A 12,617-nucleotide genomic window follows, 5' to 3' on the forward strand; every position below is an offset into this window, starting at 1 on the left:
TGGGGCTGAGGGCCAGGTAGGGGCTGAAGGCCGGACATGGGGCTGAGGGCCAGGCATGGGGCTGGGGGCCAGGCATGGGGCTGGGGGCCAGGCATGGGGCTACGGGCCAGGCATGGGGCTGAGGGCCAGACATAGGGTGAGGGGGCCAGGCATGGTGCTGAGGGCCAGGTATGGGACTGAGGGCCAGGCATGGGGCTGAGGGCAAGACATGGGGCTGACGGCTAGGCATTGGGCTGAAGGCAAGGTATGGGGCTGAGCGCCAGGTATGGGGCTGAGGGCCAGGCATGGGACTGACGGCCAGACTTGGGGAGAGGGGGCCAGGCATGGGGCGAGGGTGCCAGGCATGGGGCTGAGGGCCAAGGGTGGGGCTGAGGGCCAGGTATGGGGCTGGGGGCCAGTATGGGGCTGGGGTACAGACATGGGGCTGAGGGCCAGACATGGGGCTGAAGGCCAGGCATGGGATTGAGGGGCCAGAAATGAGGCTGAGGGCCAGACATGGGGCTGGGGGCCAGGCATGGGGCTGCGGGCTAGGCATGGGGCTGGGGGCCAGGCATGGGGCAAGGGCCAGACATGGGGCGTGGAGCCAGGCAGGGGGTTGGGGGCCAGACGTGGGCATACGGGCCAGGCATGGGGCTGGGGGCCAGACATGGAGCTGGGTGCCAGACATGGGGGCGAGGGGGCAAGGTATGGGGCAGAGGGCCAGGCATGGGGCTGGGGGTCAGACATGGGGCTGGGTGCCAGACATGGGGCTAGGGGCCAGACATGGGGCTGGGAGGCCAGACATAGGCTGAGGGTCAGGTATGGGGCTGAGGGCCAGGCATGGCGCTGGGGGCCAGACGTGGGCCTACGGGCCAGACATGGGGCTGGGTGCCAGACATGGAGCTGGGTGCCAGACATGGGGGCGAGGGGGCAAGGTATGGGGCAGAGGGCCAGGCATGGGGCTGGGGGTCAGACATGGGGCTGGGGGCAAGATATGGGGCTGAGGGCCAGGTATAGGGCTGAGGGCCAGGTAGGGGCTGGGGGTCAGACTTGGGGCTGGGGGCCACGTATGGGGCTGTGGGGCCAGACATGGGGCTGGGGGACCAGACATGGGGCTGAGGGCCAGGTATGGGGCTGAGGGCCAGGCATGGGGCTGGGGGCCAGACATGTGGCTGGGTGCCAGACATGGGGCTAGGGGCCAGGCATGGGGCTGGGGGCTAGGAATGGGGCTGGGGGCCAGTAATGGGGCTACAGGCCATGCATGGGGCTGGGGGCCAGACATGGGCCATGGGCCAGGCATGGGGCTGGGGGTCAGACATGGGGTGAGGGAACAAGGCATGGGGCTGGGGGCCAGTCATGGGACTAGGGACCAGGAATGGGGCTGAGGGCAAGTCATGGGGCTGACGGCCAGGCATGGGGTGAGGGGGCCAGGCATGGGGCGAGGGGGCCAGGTATGGGGCTGAGGGTCAGGTATGGGGCTGAGGGCTAGGCATGTGGCTGAGGGCCAGGTATGGGGCTGAGGGCCAGGCATGGGGCTGGGGGCCAGACATGGGGCTGAGGGCCAGGCATGGGTCTGAGGGCCTGTATGGGGCTGAGGGCCAGGCATGGGGCTGAGGGCCAGGCATGGGGCTGAGGGCCTGTATGGGGCTGAGGGCCAGGCATGGGGCTGAGGGCCTGTATGGGGCTGAGGGCCAGGTATGGGGCTGAGGGCCAGGTAGGGGCTGAGGGCCAGGTAGGGGCTGAGGGCCGGACATGGGGCTGAGGGCCAGGCATGGGGCTGGGGGCCAGGTATGGGGCTGAGGGCCAGGTAGGGGCTGAGGGCCAGGTAGGGGCTGAGGGCCGGACATGGGGCTACGGGCCAGGTATGCGGCTGAGGGCCAGGTAGGGGCTGAGGGTCGGACATGGGGCTGAGGGCCAGGCATGGGGCTGGGGGCCAGGCATGGGGCTGAGGGCCAGGTAGGGGCTGAGGGCCAGGTAGGGGCTGAGGGCCGGACATGGGGCTACGGGCCAGGTATGGGACTGAGGGCCAGGTAGGGGCTGAGGGCCGGACATGGGGCTGAGGGCCAGGCATGGGGCTGGGGGCAAGTCATGGGGCTGACGGCTAGGCATTGGGCTGAAGGCAAGGTATGGGGCTGAGGGCCAGGCATGGGACTGAGGGCCAGGCATGGGGCTGAGGGCAAGTCATGGGGCTGACGGCTAGGCATTGGGCTGAAGGCAAGGTATGGGGCTGAGGGCCAGGCATGGGGCTGAGATCCAGACATGGGGCTAAGGACGTGGCATGGGGCAAGGGCCAGACATGGGGCAGGGAGCCAGACATGGGGTTGGGGGCCAGACATGGGTCTGGGGGCCAGGCATGGGGCGGAGGGCCAGACATGGGGCTAAGGACGTGGCATGGGGCGAGGGCCAGGCATGGGGCTGGGGGCCAGTATGGGGCTGGGGTACAGACATGGGGCTGAGGGCCAGACATGGGGCTGAGGGCCAGGCATGGGGCAGAGGGCCAGGCATGGGGCTAAGGGCCAGGCATGGGGCTGTGCGCCAGGGATGGGGCTGGGGGCCAGGCATGGGGCTAAGGACGTGGCATGGGGCGAGGGCCAGACAAGGAGCTGGGAGCCAGGTATTAGGCTGGGGGCCAGGCATGGGACTGAGGGCCAGGTATGGGGCTAAGGGCCAGGCATGGGGCTGAGGGCCGGACATGGGGCTGAGGGCCAGGCATGGGGCTGGGGGCCAGGCATGGGGCTACGGGCCAGGCATGGGGCTGAGGGCCAGACATAGGGTGAGGGGGCCAGGCATGGGGCTGGGGGCCAGGCATGGGGCTACGGGCCAGGCATGGGGCTGAGGGCCAGACATAGGGTGAGGGGGCCAGGCATGGGGCTGAGGGCCAGGTATGGGGCTGAGGGCAAGGCATGGCTCTGGGGGGCTAGGCATGTGGTTGTGGTGTCTTCATGGGTCTGGGGCCTAGTCATGGGGCCAAGGGCTGGGCATGGGTCTCAGGGCTGGGCATGGAGCCAGGGGCCAGGCATGGGTCTGAAGGCCAGGGATGGGGCTGGGTGCCAGGTGTACGGCTGAGGGCCAGACATGGGGCTGGGGGCCAGACATGGAACTGAGGGCAAGTATGGGGCTGAGGGCCAGGCATGGAGCTGGGGGCTAGGCATGGGGCTGAGGGCCTGGCATGGGGCTGGATGCCAGGCATGGGGCTGAAGGCCAGGCATGGGATTGAGGGGCCAGAAATGAGGCTGAGGGCCAGACATGGGGCTGGGGGCCAGGCATGGGGCTGCGGGCTAGGCATGGGGCTGGGGGCCAGGCATGGGGCAAGGGCCAGACATGGGGCGTGGAGCCAGGCAGGGGGTTGGGGGCCAGACATGGGGCGAGGGCCGGACATGGGGCTGGGGGCCAGGCATGGGGCTGGGGGCCAGGCATGGGGCTGGGGGCCAGGCATGTGGCTGAGGGCCAGACATAGGGCTGGGGGCCAGACATGTGGCTGAGGGCATGGCATGGGGCTGGAGGCCAGACATTGGGCTGGGTGCCAGACATGGGGCTAGGTGCCAGACATGGGTCTGGGGGCTAGGAATGGAGCTGGGGGCCAGTCATGAGGCTATGGACCAGCCATGGGGCTGGGTCCAAGCATGGGGCTATGTGCCAGGCATGGGGCTGAGGGCAAGACATGGGGTGAGGGGGCCAGTCATGGGGCTAGGGGCCAGGAATAGGGCTGAGGGCCAGGCATGGGACTGAGGGCCAGACATGGGGAGAGGGGGCCAGGCATGGGGCGAGGGTGCCAGGAATGGGGCTGAGGGCCAGGCGTGGGGCTGAGGGCCAGGTATGGGCCTGGGGGCCAGGCATGGGGTGAGGGGGCCAGGCATGGTGGTGAGGGGGCCAGGCATGGTGCTGAGGGCCAGGTATGGGACTGAGGGCCAGGCATGGGGCTGAGGGCCAGGCATGGGGCTGACGGCTAGGCATTGGGCTGAAGGCAAGGTATGGGGCTGAGCGCCAGGTATGGGGCTGAGGGCCAGGCATGGGGCTGAGATCCAGACATGGGGCTAAGGACGTGGCATGGGGCAAAGGCCAGACATGGGGAGGGGAGCCAGGCATGGGTTTGGGGGCCAGACATGGGTCTGGGGGCCAGGCATGGGGCTGAGGGCCAAGCATGGGGCTGACGGCCAGGTATGGGACTGAGGGCCAGGCATGGGGCTGAGGGCCAGTATGGGGCTGAGGGCCAGGCATGGGGCTGGGGGCCAGGCATGGGCTGGGGGCCAGACATGGGGCTGAGGGCCAGGCATGGGGCTGAGGGCCAGTATGGGGCTGAGGGCCAGACATGGGGCTGAGGGCCAGGCATGGGGCTGGGGACCAGGCATGGGGCTAAGGGCCAGACATGGGGCCTGGGGCCAGACATGGGGCTGAGGGCCAGACATGGGGCTGAGGGCCAGGTATGGGGCTGAGGGCCAGGTAGGGGCTGAGGGCCGGACATGGGGCTGAGGGCCAGGCATGGGGCTGGGGGCCAGGCATGGGGCTGGGGGCCAGGCATGGGACTGAGGGCCAGGCATGGGGTGAGGGGGCCAGGCATGGGGCTGAGGGCCAGGCATGGGGCTGAGGGCCAGGTATGGGGCTGGGGGCCAGGCATGGGGCTAAGGGCCAGGCATGGGGCTGAGGGCCAGGTATGGGGCTGAGGGCCAGGTAGGGGCTGAGGGCCAGGCATGGGGCTGGGGGCCAGGTATGGGGCTGAGGGCCAGGTAGGGGCTGAGGGCCAGGTAGGGGCTGAGGGCCGGACATGGGGCTACGGGCCAGGTATGGGGCTGAGGGCCAGGTAGGGGCTGAGGGCCAGACATGGGGCTGAGGGCCAGGCATGGGGCTGGGGGCCAGGCATGGGGCTGAGGGCCAGGTAGGGGCTGAGGGCCAGACATGGGGCTAAGGACGTGGCATGGGGCGAGGGCCAGGCATGGGGCTGGGGGCCAGGCATGGGGCCGAGGGCCAGTATGGGGCTGAGGGCCAGTATGGGGCTGAGGGCCAGGCATGGGCTGGGGGCCAGGCATCGGGCTGAGGGCCAGACATGGGGCTGGGGGCCAGGGATGGAGCTGGGGGCCAGACATGGGGCTGAGTGCCAGGTATGGGGCTGGGGGCCAGACATGGAGCTAGGGGCCAGACATGGGTCTGGGGGCTAGGAATGGAGCTGGGGGCCAGTCATGAGGCTACGGACCAGCCATGGGGCTGGGTCCAAACATGGGGCTACGTGCCAGGCATGGGGCTGGGGGCCAGACATGGGGTGAGGGGACAAGGCATGTGGCTGGGGTCTAGGATGGGGCTCGGGGTCAGACATGCGGTGAGGGGGCCAGTCATGGGGCTAGGGGCCAGGAATAGGGCTGAGGGCCAGGCATGGGACTGAGGGCCAGACATGGGTTGAGGGGGCCAGGCATGGGGCGAGGGTGCCAGGCATGGGGCTGAGGGCCAGGCGTGGGGCTGAGGGCCAGGTATGGGGCTGGGGGCCAGGCATGGGGTGAGGGGGCCAGGTATGGTGCTGAGTGCCAGGTATGGGACTGAGGGCCAGGCATGGGTCTGAGGGCAAGTCATGGGGCTGACAGCTAGGCATTGGGCTGAAGGCAAGGTATGGGGCTGAGCGCCAGGTATGGGGCTGAGGGCCAGGCATGGGGCTGAGATCCAGACATGGGACTATGGACGTGGCATGGGGCAAGGGCCAGACATGGGGTGGGGAGCCAGGCATGGGTTTGGGGGCCAGGCATGGGGCTGAGGGCCAAGCATGGGGCTGAGGGCCAGGTATGGGACTGAGGGCCAGACATGGGGCTAAGGACGTGGCATGGGGCGAGGGCCAGGCATGGGGCTGGGGGCCAGGCATGGGGCCGAGGGCCAGTATGGGGCTGAGGGCCAGTATGGGGCTGAGGGCCAGGCATGGGCTGGGGGCCAGGCATCGGGCTGAGGGCCAGACATGGGGCTGGGGGCCAGGGATGGAGCTGGGGGCCAGACATGGGGCTGAGTGCCAGGTATGGGGCTGGGGGCCAGACATGAAGCTAGGGGCCAGGCATGAGGATAGGTGCCAGGCATGAGGATGGGGGCCAGGCATGAAGATGGGGGTAGGGTTTGAGGCTGGGGGCCAGGCATGGGGCTGGGGGCCAGGCATGGGGCTGGGGGCCAGGCATGGGGCTGGGGGCCAGGCATGGGGCTGGGGGCCAGGCATGGGGCTGGTGGCCAGGCATGGGGCTGAGGGTTAGGCATGGGGATGGGTGCCATGGGGCTAGGGGCACTCCATCCTCTCCACCGATGCCCTCGCCACTGTACCTTGCCAATTCAGACCCCACCGATGCCACTGGATATTGTACCATCCCAAACTCCACTCTGATGCTGCCATGATTCTGCTTCAAGCCTATCTTACCAATGCCGTCGCTGGTGATGCTGTTGGGTCTCATATTGGTCCCAACCCCACTTCTGCTACTGCCTCCATGAATCTGCACTTGACACTGAGGCTGTCTGGACCCAAACGTGCCTTCCACGCTGCCCACCACAAATCTTGCTGCTCGGCCCATTCACTGCCGCCAATGCTGCCACCACCAGCGACCTCTTCACCAAGAGGCAAATAGAATAAAAAAGAGAAAAAACTGAGAGAAGAAAGAAAAGAAACAAAAATAAACTTGGACAGAGGGATGATACCAGGGCTCAGAAGACCTCCTTCACAACCACTGACCGGAAGTGGTTGTCAAGTGGACTCTGATTGGTAGCAGCATTACATCAACAATGCACCCATGAATACTGATTGTCAGTTTACTGCCAGGCTTTGTTTAAATTTAAAACCAGGCAGATTGACTCTGATTGATCTGGTTATTGCTGTGTTAAAGAAACCAGCCAATTCCTGTCACCTATTTGTGGAGTTGACATGGGTGCACTTTGCAAACATGTTCTTTCTGACGGTCGAGAATAAGGGCCCTACATACTGAAAATCCAAAATTGATTTGCACACTCCAGGTTATCTAGCAAATGGTGTCCATTTGAAGCGTCACATCTAAAGATGGACATTGTGTTGCAAGTTTTGCAACTGTTGGCTGTTTGAGCTTGGTCAGTGCTTTAGTAGTTGTGAACAGCTGGTGGGATATGCTGTTTGATATAATCCACCAGTCTTTGGGACGTAAGGACTACATACCCAGCATCATTGAAGACTTCAAGCTATTAAAAGGGAAAGACAGAGTAGAAAAAGAAAACATGTTTCCACTGTTTGGGATTCTGGAAGAATGAGGCATGGTCTGAGAATTGGGGATAGTCTGTTTAGGAAGCACACGAGTGTTAGATGTTTGAGCTCTCTTCCACAAACTGCAGAGGATTCTGCATCAGTTGTTAATTTTAAATATGAGAACTTTTGTTAAGCAAATGTTTTTAAGGACTATTTAAGAAAGGTGGTAAGTAAAAACCAGGGAACTATAGACCGGTGAGCTTGACCTCGGTGGTGGTCAAGCTGTTGGAGGGAATCCTGAGGGACAGGATGTATATGTATTTGGAAAGGCAAGGACTGATTAGGGAGCGTCTACAGGGCTTGGTGTGTGGGAAATCATGTCTCACAAACTTGATTGAGCTTTTTGAAGAAGTAACAAAGAGGATTGATGAGGGCAGAGTAATGGACGTGATCTATATGGACTTCAGTAAGGCGTTCAACAAGGTTTCCCATGGTAGACTGGTTAGCAATGCTAGATCGCATGAAATACAGGGAAAACTAGCCAATTGGACATAGAACTGGGTTGAAGGTAGAAGACAAAGGGTAGTGGTGGAGGATTGTTTTTCAGACTGGAGGCCTGTGACCAGTGGAGTGCCACAAGGATCAGTGCTTTTCTTCATTTATATAAATGATTTGGATGTGAACACAGAAGGTATAATTAGTAAGTTTGTAGATGACACCAAAATTGGAGGTGGAATGGACAGCGAAGAGGGTTACCTTAGATTACAGATGGAGTTTAATTTAGATAAATGTAAGGTGTTGCATTTTGGGAAAGCAAACCTTAGCAGGACTTATACATTTAATGGTCAGGTCCTCGGGAGTGTTGCTGAACAAAGAGACCTTGGAGTGTAGGTTCATAGCTCCTTGAAAGTGGAGTCGCAGGTAGATAGGATAGTGAAGAAGGCATTTGGTATGCTTTCCTTTATTGGTCAGAGTATTGAGTACAGGAGTTGGGAAGTCATGTTGCGGTTGTACAGGACATTGGTTAGGCCACTTTTGGAATATTATGAGCAATTCTGGTCTCCTTCCTATCAAGGATTTACAAGGATGTTGCCAGGGTTGGAGGATTTAAGCTATAGGGAGAGTTTGAAGCGGCTGGGGCTGTTTTCCCTGGAGAGTCGGAGGCTGAGTGGTGACCTTATAGAGATTTATAAAATCATGAGGGGCATGGAAAGGGTAAATAGACAAGGTCTTTTCTCTGGGATGGGGGAGTCCGGAACGAGAGTGCATAGGTTTAGGGTGAGAGGGGAAAGATATAAAACAGATCAAAGCGGCAACATTTTCACACAGAGGGCGGTGTGTGCATGGAATAAGCTGCCAGAGGAAGTGATGGAGGCTGGTACAATTGCAAAATTTAAAAGGCATTTGGATGGGTATATGAATAGGAAGGGTTTGGAGGGATGTGGGCCGTGTGCTGCCAAATGGGACTAGATCAGGTTGCGATATCTGGTTGACATGGATGAGTTGGACCGAAAGCTCTGTTACCATGCTGTACATCTCTATGATTCTATGCATTGAAGGGGCGGCACAGTGGTTAGCACTTCGGCTTCACAGCACTCGGGACCTGGGTTTAATCCCATCCTCAGGCAACTGTCTGTGTGGAGTTTGCACATTCTCCACGTGTCTGTGTGGGTGTCCTCTGGGTGCTCCGGTTTCCTCCCACAATCCAAAGATGTCCATTATAGGTGAATTGGCTATGCTAAATTGCCCATAGTGTTCAGGGATGTGTAAGTTAGGTGGATTAGTCAGGGGTAAATGTCAGGGGTAAATTCCTGAAGAAGGGCTAATGCCCGAAACGTCGATTCTCCTGTTCCCTAGATGCTGCCTGACCTGCTGCGCTTTTCCAGCAACACATTTCCATCTCTAAATGTAGAGTAATAAGATAAGGGGATGGGTCTGGCAGGTTTACTCTTCAGAGGATCGATGTGGACTTTTGGGCTGAATGGCCTGTTTCCCTGGATTCTAAATACATATACTATGTTACTCATTTGTAAAATAGGCAGAATGTCTTTTTTGGTTTCGCCTTGTTCATGGCAAATAGTACTGATGTTGCTACTGCATAGTAGCAATGTGAAACAGCTAGCCTCAATTCTCGCTCATACTTTTCGGTACCTTAACTTACTAGGGTAATGTGAGATAGACTGGTGAACAAATGGCTCGGGCATATTTACAAGGCCTGCAGTAAGAACAATCTTACAAGATGTGATACTATAGGAATCCCAGTGTGTATACTGACCAGTGAAGGTAAGTTTACACTGAAGGTAGGTTTGCATCAGAAGTAGTACAGAATCCATTTTTCAACTGGAACATCAAAGAAAGGGAGCTTATTTCACCAATCTTTTTCAAGCATGAATTTAAGTGCAGGATGGAGCCCATTGAGAAATGTAGGGAAATTCTTACATGTAGCTGCAGATGAAAGTATAGCAAAAGAATTGTCTACATATTCGGAATATTCGAAGGATTGGAGGTTAGTTATCATTTAATGGAAGACATATTTCTCATGAAATCTGACAATGGGTGCATTCTCCCTGGCAACACCTCTACCAATCAGAGTCTACTTGTCAACCAGTCAACACTCATGCAGTATGAATGGTGGTTTTTCCTTTATTTTGGTATTCTTATGAAATGTCCTGATGATAACAAAATGAAAGCTTAGATGAAAATGTGTATTTTTTTCAGCTGTACTCTAGTTCTGTACAATCAAACCCCTATTTGTACACCCGAGACAGAGGTACAAGAATCAAATTTGAAATATCAACATCATAGTTCACCTTGTTGACAAGACAAGAGCAGGTAAGCTTCGTATGAAATTAAACCTAAAGATGTGCTGGTTCTCATTTTGAAATGTATTGATAATGTAAAACTGGGAAAGAATCCGACAATTGAATAGGCGCTTATGCAAGTTAAAGATTGAAAAGCTTAGTCTACTCTACACTACACTTAATCTGAACTGTGCAATTTTCTTTCACTTTTCAACTTGACCCACTGCAATGCTTCAATCATAAACAGAATCTGTTCAAAACACACCCACACCATAAGGTCACTAAAGTGGAAGGAGTTTAGCACACAATGAATGATATTACTAAATATGTAATAAACTACTCTGACTATGTCCTCTCTGAAACCAAGGAGTTTGGCCTTACACATCATTTCAATTTTGGTGTACCTTCAACTCACAACAAATTCCTCTACTCCAAGAAACTCCATCACAAGCCAATGCCCACTGAAAATGATGAGTCCATGAATGTGTGCCTAACTGATCTAGCACAGATCCAGCTTATTGCTGGATTTTCTGAATGACTTGTCAGTTTTCACATGCAGCGTTAATGTCTAGTATTGTTATGATGCCTCAAAGTCAACTTGCATTTACATACCAATAATTCTGACAAAGGCAGTGGAATAGTCATCCTTAACGTGCATGACTATACCTAAGAAGGGCTTATGCCCGAAACGTCGATTCTTCTGCTCCTCAGATGCTGCCTGGCCTGCTGTGTTTTTCCAGCAACACATTTTTCAACTCTGGTCTCCAGCATCTGCAGTCCTCACTTTCTCCCACTTTTATACCTAATACATGCCATACTTGATGTCAATTCCAAATTTGTATCCATCTGGCCTGCCATTCAGCATGACCGGACAACTTTCCTGGAAAACAAGCTAAAAAAAAAAATCTGTTGTACTTGTGTAAGTCAACCGACTGCTGAATGATCCCATGTGATGGAGTTTATCCTCACGGCTCACTGTGTCCTAGTATCAAATTAAAAACCAAAAGAATTGCGGGTGCTGGAAATCAGAAACAGAAACAGAAATTGCTGCAAAAGCTCAGCTGGTCTGGCAGCATGTGTGGAGAAACATCAGGGTAAATGTTTAAGGTTCGGTGACCTTTCATCAGAACTCAGGCCATTCTGAGGAAGGGTCACTGAAGCAGAAAGGTTTACTCAATGTCTCTCCACAGACGCTACCAGACACATTGAGCTTTTCCAGCAATTTCTGGTTTAGTTTCGCAAAAAAATTTCTTTTTCAGCCCTATAGTATCTATGACCCAGCTTTGTACAACTTGAACTGGCCAATTGGTTGGGCAAATTGTGATATGCATTTTCGAGCTAGTTTTCCACTTACACAATGAAGGATTCCATTATACTTGAGAAGAGCATATTAACATCAATGCAGTATCTATATGTTCATTTGACATTGCTATTCTATTCTCAAACATATCACTCAAGGAAGCCATAAAAATCTAAACTGCAACACTACATCTTGCCAATCTGGATACATCACCATTTCATGAATCAGTATTTGTTGAACTTAGAAAGTCGGCAACATGTACAGTTGAGTTCAGTTTCGATGATATGCATACCCAAATAGATACAAACCATGAGATCTTCACTGGGTTTGGCTCTTACAAATATCTCTGTTGGATGTCATGAGAAACATGTCTTTGACGAAGAAACACCTAACATACAACTGTTGCATATTTCCAATAGGTAAAACAGATACTTGCCACATTTGAATTTGCAGCTGCATGTAAGAATATTCTTGTTGTCTTAATGGGCTTTACCCTGCATTCCAATTTGTGTCTGTACAGTGATTGGAACTATGGCCAATTAGATTTCATTGACTACGAGATCCTTGATTGAGGCAGTTAACTTGGGCCAATCAGGGAGCCCTGGCTGAGAGATATAAATAGGAGATTCAGAAGGTCTCCTCAATCTAGGGACTGGCACTGGCTGGTCACAACCTGTGTACTGTGCACATGTAAATAAAGGGTGACATGGTGATGGGATTTCAGCCTCTGACCAGTTATTTCAGTTTGGAAGGGAACAGTTAACTGATTTAGTTCTAGTTGTAGAGAGGGCAGTTCTTTACTTTTGTCTATTGCTGACTCCCATTTACTAATCAGCTTATGCACAGCTGTTTCCCAATAAGGCCAATCCTATACTGTATGGAGCTGTAGGAATCTCAAATGCTGAAATAGGGCACAAAGACATCCTCTTGGATATTGGTCACCCTGTTCAGTTAATTTCTCACTATATATCACAAATTCATGGAGGGCTCTGAGGTCCTGAAACATGGCCAGTCCACCTCTGATTAACTGGGAAGGAAATCCTTCAAAAAATATTAACTTTAATGCAACTTCATTGAGCATATTGAATAGCCCTCTTATGCAAAGTAGGTAATCTCACTGGATTATTCTATTTTGGATTAAGAATTCTGATTTCAAAACTTCATATTTAGTTTCTCACTAATAGGTAAAGGTCACTAATGAAATTTTCTGCAGATTCTCCTAAAAGCTGAACTCTTCTGTTAAATGGTGGTCTTCAAGTATATTTTTGTCCAGAATTGAAGCAAACATCAAAATCATTTAAGACATCTACATAAGCATATGTACTCTCTAATATTCTGTTGATTAATAACATTGCTTCAGTTGAATCCATTA

The sequence above is a fragment of the Chiloscyllium plagiosum genome, unplaced genomic scaffold (genome assembly GCF_037043375.1).
Source record: "Chiloscyllium plagiosum isolate Xiang-an unplaced genomic scaffold, Cpla_swu_hap1 HiC_scaffold_5, whole genome shotgun sequence".
Lineage (NCBI taxonomy): Eukaryota > Metazoa > Chordata > Chondrichthyes > Orectolobiformes > Hemiscylliidae > Chiloscyllium > Chiloscyllium plagiosum.